The following is a 10,323-nucleotide window of genomic DNA, read 5'->3' on the forward strand; positions in this document are numbered from 1 at the left end:
TCCCCCATTGTTCACATGATGAGCACAGAGCTCCCTCACTTCCTTCAGGACTCTCTTCAGTGTTGTCTGATTAGAAAAGCTGATCAGAACCCTATCCAAAGCAGTATCCCTCCCACCCTATCACTCTCTATCCCTTTATTCAACTTTTTCTTTATAGTGTCTATCTTCATCTATTATATGTTTGTTTACCTACAGTGTCTTCCCCAGCAGGATCAGGGTGGGTGGGTGTCTGTTCTGGTCACTGCAGTACCCCTAACTCCTGAACAAGGCTTGCTTCATAATAGGCATTCTTCTTTTTTTTTTTAAATGACAAATTTGACAAATGAATATGGATGACTTTATGATGCTAAAGACAACTTTCACAAAACAGTCTCAATCCTTAGGCCTGGGATCCAGTGCTCTCCTGTAGCTTATTCTCTGAGGAGAGGTTGAGAATTGGGTTCTTCTCTAAATACATTATCCACACTTGTAGAAGGACAGCTGGATGCTTTAACATATTAACTCTAACCTTCAGAACAACCTATTTGACCAGTAAGGAAACAGAGAGGTTAAATAAACTGTTCAAACTCAGCTAAGAGTGACCTTCACCTTGTATCTCTTGATGGGATTCCCATAATCAATAGAAACCCTTTAAGTGCAACTACAAAGAGATGCCTTAAAGTGACCACATAGCTTTGTTATTAATTCTCTCCACTCATTCTCTACCCTCATAGGAGACAGTGACAATAACTCAATTATATCATGAAAATTATATAAACATAATTACTATAATTATATAAAAGGTATGCAAAAATATAAACTAAGAATAACTCACTTTTAAGACAGACTAAATTAAAAATTGTTTAATGTTAACAGAAAATGAATACTACTGCCAAGTTCATCCTTTACTCCTCCTCTAAATGACCTAGGTCCTTCTTATTGAGTTGCCACTAGATTTCTCAATTGCTATGTTAAATAAAATATTGTTGGCCTTCATGTTTGAAGATGTTGCTGCTGAAAGTGCTATTTTTTTGCTTGAATTTTTACAGTCAGCAAATAAAGTAATGGTCAGTAAATTCAAGACCAGTTCCACAGATTAGATCAACTTCCTCTTAACTTGCTGGACAAGAGGGGTGGGGTTGTTTTATTTTTAACATATTAATGAAGAGCAGGGATGCCTAAGTAAATTCAGACCATAGGTAGTCAAAGTAATTTTTATCATTAGTTCTGATCATATACATCATGAGATGTTTTGGTGAGAATTTTTTTTTCCTGAGTTACTGGGGTCAGGGATGGAACCAACTACTGAGCCACAATGGCTCCCCTGAGTTGGTTTTTCCATTATTTGCTTGTTGTCTGTTTTTTGTTTGTTTTTAAGGAGGCACCAGGAACCAAGCCCAGGACCTTCCATGTGGGAAGCAGGTTCTCAACTGCTTGAGCCACATGCACTCCCTAATGAGAACTTCAAACCATAAACAGTTTGTGTTTCACATCCTGTTGTTTTCCACTGTGGCCTGACAGAAGCACCAGTGAATAGGAAAATCACATCTTCAGCTATAAAAGAGAAGACACAATTGGAGTCATCCACTGTATAGAGAACCTAGAAAATTTTAGGGACTTTGGGACTCCTCTTTCTAACACCTTTGCTTGTCAGAGGGGCAACCCAGGTCAAGTGATTGGCTGCAAAGCACAGGCAATGGGAGGCAGCCCTGCAGTCAGTGCTTTTCCACCGCTATGCAGTGACGACCCTGCAGTCACTTGGAAAAGAGAGCTGCACAGGACTCTTCTGACCCTATTCAGTTATGAATTGCAAATTACCTTTAAAAATTACTTCTCTCAAAATACCCAGACACCTGGCCACAGCCTGCCAACCTAATGCTAAAATAGGCACTTGATCAGCTCACCCTGTGACTTCAACCATTCAGCTGAATTTGACCACAGTGGCTAATATCTCTGCCAAAAGAAATATAAACGACTCTGGGAACTGATTACAAAATTGGGATTGGTCCAAACTTTCCAAAGTGATGGCTCTGTTGTCTGGAATGTCTCACAGCCAGGCCATTTTTCTTAACAAGTCAGTGCTAAATAATGAAAGCAATTAGAAAAAAATATCTGCACAGAGGCTCTCTCTCTCCCTAATATGGGACTAATAATTAACTGTCCAAAAATGTAAGCATTGCCTTATGGCTGATGATTCACCTTTAAAGTTGTGCAAAAAACAAGGCTCAAGCCTTTGGTAAAGCAATTTAACAATGTGTATCAAGAGTCATAAAAATGACCATCCCCTTTGACACATTAATCTTACTGCTGGAAACTGATCTTAAGAAATGACCCATAAGAAAAGAGATGTTCACTGCAAAATCTGAATCAACCTAAGTGCCCAATAATAGGAAAAATGTTAATTGTGGTACATTTTCCTAATGAAATATTACACAGCCACTGAAAATGAATTAGGAACACTGCCAGAATATGGAAAAATGCTGAGGACAATGTTAAATAAAATTTAAAAAGGCAAGATACAAATTGCATGTGCATAATGACTTCAACCATATTTAAATGTATGTGCATGTAGGAAAAATGGAATGGCAGTATTATGTGATTTTTCCCCCTTTTCCTTAAATTTTTGTAGTGCTGAACGTATGTTAATAATTTTTAAAAGATGAAAAGGTTACACATGTCTTCATACTACCTTTTTATATAGATAAATCAATACATATATATTTTTTAAAACAGAAGCTCATTTAAAATATTTACTCATTAAAAATTGGGGGCAGGGAACTTCTTCCCAAAATTTAAGGCCTGAAAGCATATCCATATTCCTATTGCCTCAGCCCCTCTGACTTTTCCAATCCAGATTCACCTGTACCCAGGTCAGGGTCAGATCTGAGCCCAGGATACAGAGAGCAGATCAAATATCACATGGTTCCACTTTGGCCCATGGCTCTGGAAAATTCCTGGTTCTAGGTCCTTCCCTAAAGAAACCAGCTGAGGGGAGCTGGAGCCCAAACCCCTACTTGCAGGGAGGACCTGGTTTTCCAAACCTCTAGGTCCACCCCCTGTAACTATCCCAGTGCTCTGGAAGTCACTTTAGTCCTTTCTAGACAGGATTTTCCCGAAGATGGAAAAGTACACAGCAGTAAAGCCTTTAATGTTTGTTTCTCAAAGTTGATTTTCCAAACCTAGCACACCTGGGGAGCAGCTCTCTCCTGGACATACAATTCTCAACAAAAAAATGAAGAGGTGGGACAGCCCCTCTTGCTTCTGGTCTGCTACCCAAAAGTTAACAATCCCCACACATAGTGCAGGAAATGAGCCTTAACCTTGACTACCCAGGCTCTGTTTACACAGATATTGGTCATTAATGTTTACACATGAAAGGAGACAGTTTTTATTATAAAGAACATTAAAAAAAAAACAAAAAAAAAAACAGGAAATGTTCACAGGAATTTAGAAATCTGTCTAGAGAAGTATTACTAGCTAATTCTTAGTAAATTTTGACACAGTAATTCCAGTCTGTCAGTAAGTAAGAAATGAAAATAGACCTAATTTTTACTACTGATATATATGAAATATACTGTTTGAAATAAATGCTTTTGTCAAGAATTCCTCAAAGGGAAAATTTTTAATTCTGCAGGATTTAAAAAAAAAAAATATCCTGCTCTTTCTAAACCATCATACCTGTGATGCTCAAAAATCATTGAGACCTTGGGTCAAGGAAACACTTGCATTACCTTTCAACAGAAAATGTGCTTCTCTACACTAAAATGGCCACTTAAGCAAGAATGTGGAAATGATTTATCTCACAGTGTTTAAAGGTGGATCTTCACTTCAGCTATGTTATGACTGCACAATCAGTCAGGGACAAGTAGTTACATGCTTCTAAACAAAGAAAAAAACACTCTAATATGGTCAAAAGAGTTGAATATCTAACATGCTGAAATTACCTTAATAAAAGTTAAATTACCCACATCCCGAAGGATAAAAATCACTGACAATGATAATGTTCAAGTGTTAAGAACAGCAGAACATAAAATAGCTTCCAAGTTTTGGAACCTTGGCTTCCAAGTTTGGTTTTAGCACTATAGTAGTAAAAAGTTGGAAAGAAAAAGAAAAGGAATCAAGCGGCATACCTAGAGACAGCTACATGAGATTAGAGATTGCTGTTTGTCTACTGTGGTATCCCAGGACCTAGTAGGTTCTCAATTAATATCTGTTGAATGAATGAACAGAACTCATCTAAATCAAAAAATAATTTGTATGAAATTGGAGACATGCATAGTTGCATTGTTAAGTCAGAAAAGTCTCTATCCAAAAATTGTTTGCCACACACTACATTTAAAAATTAGGTATTAAAATTTAGGTATGGATCCTGCATTTAAAACATGCCTAAGATATTAACAGAACCATGTTAGGGCCATTCTAAAACTTTGAGCAGTCAATCATGTTGGAGTTTCAGATGTTCCTTGGTTAATAACTTGGCTAATAGGTTTTGAGAACCCCCTAATTTCACCTTAATCTCTTCTACTCTCTGAGTCACCCTTCCAATTATATGTAATAGGAGCATTAGGAAAGGAGATGCCAACTTAACTCTTCCTAAAGCAGCAATCTAGGGTGCACCCACCCCACTCTCCATTCTTCTCTAGCTCTCCATCCAGTGTCCTTCCTTTGTAGCACTTATCACAATCCAGTTATCTTGCATATTTGCTCTTTTCTGTCTGGCTACTCCCATTAGAATGCTACTTGCAGGAGGGCAAAGAGCCTTGGCTTAGTTTAGTTGATCCCTGTAGTCTAGCACCTGACACATGGCCTAGTACCTAGCAGATATTCAAATTCTAACAATGAGTGACTGAGTAAATGAATACTAGATATCCAAGGATGATGTAAATAGTTTATCACTAGCTACAGCAAAAGTATATGTTAAAATTTTTCTTAGGCTGCTATATGGCAATGTAAAATTCAGTTTTTAATTAAGATATGGTAAAAGGCTTTCTCAGTAATTGACATATTATCCAAGCATGAATGATCCAAGGCCTCCCATTCTGGGCAGATTCTAAGAAAGATACTGAGAGTTCAATCTTCAAACCACGCTCGGATTTAAAGAGAGGCCTACTACATTCCTAAAAGTAATATTTTTTAAAAAATGCACCACCATCTACACGTCCATTTAAAATAACAAGTGACAATATTAATTTCCTGTCGTATTTCTTTAAAAAAATTTTTTCATGTCATATTTCTTAATTATCATTGTTTAAGTAAAATACTCAAGACACTAATTCAACAGTGAATTTGTGGAAATTCAATGAGACAAAGACATTTTAATTTCTTCATTTTTCCTTAACTTAGACCTTTAAGATACTCTGCAATCTCAGGAAAATATTTTATTGAACAGGGCCTTTTATTAGCAGTAAGGATGAAATACTCTAGACCTAACCTTTCTGCTAATTTAAATTCTCACTTAACTAAAGTGCAATTTACTTTGCAATTCCTTAACTATTTCACAGCTTGACAATATAAGCAGCTAGGTGCATCAAAATTTTGTATATGTCTACTTTAATCTTGGGGATGAAAGACTGTTGGAATTATCCACACAATTCAGTGAATATGGGACCTCAACAACTTAAAGGAACACGTACCAGATCAATCTCCCTGATAAATACTCAGACATGGTACACATTGATATTTCATGGTATTGTCATGGAATTCAAAGCTGGCCTAAAAATTTAAAAAATATAAAATTTCAAACTTTATTTTCAGCTCTTTACTTGCTTTTACCACCTCTCTTTACTCTGGGTCCAATGGTAGATAACACTTTTGCCCTTATCAATAATCATTCCAAAACTATAGTATGGAGGTATTAACTCAGTTTTGCTTTGTTTTGTCACAAATATTCAGGGAAATTAATGAAAATGATTCAGGTAAGAAAATCACTCACAAAACTGCCCCTGTGCCAAACCAAACACTTCATTTGCTTGATTTCCTTTCAGTCCTTATCCATACATGAACATAACTTTAAATTACATTCATAGTATACATACCATTTGGGGTTTTGTCCTTTTGGCTTTATATATTTCCATGTTGCTAGACGCTTCACATTTACGATTTTCAGTGGCTAAACATCCCATCGATAAAATTCTGTATTTTATTCTATTCCCATGGGATATTTCACATTTTCTTTTTGTTTGGGGTGGGGGTGGGGGGAGACAGATCATCATAAATAACACTAAAAGCCCATCTTCTTAGATTTAAGATCAAATTCTCAAAAAAAATTTTTAAGATTTATTTTATTTATTCCTCCCCACTCTCTCATTGTTTGCATTTGTTGTGTCTATTTGTTGTGTGCTGGTTGTTGTTTTTTTTTTAGGAGGCACCAGGAACTGAACCTGGGACCTCCCACATGGAAGAATGGTGCTCAATCGCTTAAGCCACCTCCACTCCTTGCTCTGTGTCTGTTTCCTCTTTGTGTATCCTTGTTGTGTCATCTTGTTGCATCAGCTAGCTGCGCCAGCCTGTTGCGCTGGCTCACTGTCTTGCTCATCTTCTTCAGGAGGCATGGGGAACTGATCCCAGGACTTCTCATGTGATAGGCGGGAGTTCAATCGCTTAAGCCACATCTGACTCCCCTGATCAACTCTTTTGGTTTCCCTTGTTACCAATGGTATGAATCTACTATATATCTGGCTGAAGTTATTCAGATATTTAGCCATGCAGAATATCTGAAACATGGACTATTATACATCTTCATTTATTTATCTCCTTTTGGGAAATTTTTGCTTAAAAGAGCTAATATTGAAACCCATCCTTTTAAGTTTATGGCATTAAGTCCACTGAAAAAGAATGATTAGTGATTGGCATGTTAAAATGTGAAATCTCAACAATGAAGTAAATCTGTTGCATAATTATATAATCACAACATTAGGAATTTTGTACAGGTTTTTCTCTCTATATTTTATTTTTTAAAATCACCAAGAGTACTAATCAAGTTAAATCTTTAAAAACAAAGAAGTCTGAGCTGCAGCTTAATGAAGTAACAGTAATAAAATATTGGTTTGCATTTAGAAATGTCTCCATTCTCCTAAATTATATATTATATGCTTGATGTTTACAAACAGGAGAAAACTATGTGGCACATTTGTTTAAGAAAATTTCAAAATATTTTCAAGTTCTCTTTGATTTCTCAGTGTTCTCTAAGAAAGTCCTATATTAAGGCTGCTTCAAAAGAGGTTCCACAATAGGCTATAATTCCAAAAATACAGTTAATATAAAGACATTGGAGTTGTTTACACTTCAACATACTCTATTTTCTATTTTTCTCTAGTTTATTCTGAAAATAACACAAACCCAACTGGATAGTACATAAGCACCGAGACATCATTATAAAATTTCTATTTCTTAGAATATTATATATCCTTTTATTATTGCCTTACTATTTATTAAGCGAGAATAATATTATGACAAGAAAACAAGAAGAGCCAAGTGTTTCTATAAATTGTTATGCTTGGGAGAAACAAAATGAGGAAGGTGGTAGTATTATAACGTATAATGTGAACATCATAGAGATAGAAAATAAATTACTTTGATACTATAAAATGTCCTTTCTTTAAAAAAATTTCCCAGTGCACAAATTCCAAATATTAGCACTATAAACCATACATATTGAGAACTACGAATACAGTTGCATTCAATAGTTATCAACACACTCTCACTGGGTAGTCACATCAGAATAGGACATTAAAATAGTCTATAAAAAGAATGAATAAAAAAACTCTTCACACTCCTACATATTCAGTTAGCCCAGTCTGACCAATCAACCTCTTTCAGGGAACACAACTAGGTTAGGATTCCTTGGGGTATAGGGCTTTACCAGTTACAGCATGTTTTCCTGTTCTGTGCTTCTATAGTCACAGCAGTCCTGAGAACCAGCAGGCAAGAATTTTTATATCCACTTTACATTTATGGAAAAAGTGACCGGGAAAGGGTTAGCAATTTCCTCAAAATCACATAGCTCAAAAGTTCTGGAGCTAGGATTTGAACTCAAACCTCTGACCCCTGGCCTGCACTTTTATGCTGAAACTTGATACCAGGCTGCATACAGTGGAAAGTGTCAGCATTCTAGCTCCATAATTTTCAATATTTCTTTGGTGGAAGTTTCCTAACTAAGGCTTGTTATGAAAATTAAACGAGGCAAGGTATGCAAAAGATTTGGCATGAAGTAGATGTTTAACAAATGACAATACCCAACCCCCAAAAGAACTTTCACAAGCAACCCTAGATTCTCCAGGATATATATTTTATAAACTAGTACATTCTATCACAGTATTACTGGGTGCACAACAATCAAGGAGCTTTTTAGTTTATGCATCTCCAAAATCAGACATTCCAATCAATGGACTAGAGTTTCAAGTCACATAAAAGCCATTTCTCTGAACAACAGAACAGGATACCTTCCCTCTCCTACCTCTATCAGTAGCTGCTACTGCTTCAGTTCATTCTGCCACAGTTCCATGCCACAAAAAAGAAGGTATTGCTCAGATAATGCATACAAAATAACACTTAAATTTAAGGGAGGAAGTTGGGAAAAAAGGGAGAAGCTTGAAATAACAGGATGCCTGCACCTTGACTAATTTGTTTTTAATGTTAACTATAAACAAAATTAATATAGTTTTAGTTAACTGCAAATAAAATTTGTTTTCATTAAAGGCTCAATCTCAAACACAAAATACCACACAATAATCCTAAATCTATCATCATAATTGGCCAGAAATTACCCAGATACACCAGATTTATTAGAGCTTTAAGTAAAAACCACCACTGCCACAACATTTTAAGAGTCTCTAACGTTCTATCAGTGAATTTTTATTTAGGATTTCAGAGGCAATTAAATTCCTTCAATTAATGAATTTTGTTGCCAGATAAAACAATGATCAGAAATAAGACAGTAACAGGCAACAGGCCTAGCGTTCTGGAATCAGGTAGGCCTAGAGTTTTTCTAATTAAAGTTTCTCACTGGAAATTGCCCCATCTTTAATCACATTTAAGGCCTGTATTCATTTCTCAAATATTGCTTGATGGGTCCTGGAATGGTTAACTACAGACAGACTACTAATTGTTAACATCTCTGAACAGTCAAAAGCCAGAGCCCCAGTGAACTGGAGAGTAGGTGCTGCAACTCCATTGAGAGTCAGGGCCCAGCTGGCACATGGACAGCCAGGACAACTAACAAGGAGATGATGGACAACCAAGGAACTGAGTGTCTACAACTGCAAGAGTCCCATCCATTGGCCATATGGGAACGAAGTCCCCCCTCAATTAAAGCAAAGTGGGCATTGTTATCAGAGTCCTCAGGATTGGGGAATGAAATATGGACTAAAGTAGACTTACTAGTATTCTACTATAGACTTACTGTGATTCTAGCAAGAAAGAAAGATCACTGATGTGGAAGCAGCAGCCACTGGAGGTTCTGGGGGTAGGGAGAGGGCAAAACAGGTGTAATACGGGAGCATTTTTAGAACTTGGGAACTGTCCTGAATGACATTATGATGACAGATAACAGGCCATTATATATCCTGCCATACCCTACAGAGTTGAATGGAAGAGAGTGTAAACTACAATGTAAACTATAATCCATGCTTAGTGGCAATGGTCCAAAACGTGCTTATCAATTGCAATGAATGTACCAGACTAATGAAAGACGTTGCCAATGGGAAAATGTGGGAGGTATGGGGAGTAGGGCATATGGGAATCTCCTATATATTCTATCTAACATTTAAGTAATCTAAGTACCTTTTTAAAAATTACCAAAAAAATTTATTAAAAAAAAAAGAAAAGCCAGAGCCCCAACAGGTGGGTACTCTAAGTACCATTTCATAGCCTAGGAAACCAAGGTTCAGGAAGATAAGTAACTTTCCTTTTTCTACTCATTGCCAGAGTCAAGATTTTAAATGAGGTCTGATAATAAAGCTTTTACATGGGTCTTTACTTAAGGCTACAAAACTTCTGAAGCAAGAAGGCACAGAAGAGTAGAGTTTAAAAAAAAAAACCCACAAGATTTGGAATCAGAGACCAAGGGGGTTTCACCAATGCCACCAGTAGTGTAACTTTGGGCTAGAGGTCACTTCCCTCACTGAGCCTCCTTCCTTCACCAGTTGTACGAAAACACTCCCACCTATAGCACAAAAGTGACATGTGAACTATGATACACAAAAATAATTGTCATCAATGTTTAAAAATATTTTTTTTTAATTTTAAAAAAGCTTTAGGTTATATAAACGTTAAATAAAAAATGTAAGGGATTTCCACATGACCCACTCCCTCCCCCTCCCACTGTCATCAGGGTTTTTAATACTT

The sequence above is a fragment of the Dasypus novemcinctus genome, chromosome 13, assembly GCF_030445035.2.
Source record: "Dasypus novemcinctus isolate mDasNov1 chromosome 13, mDasNov1.1.hap2, whole genome shotgun sequence".
Taxonomy (NCBI): domain Eukaryota; kingdom Metazoa; phylum Chordata; class Mammalia; order Cingulata; family Dasypodidae; genus Dasypus; species Dasypus novemcinctus.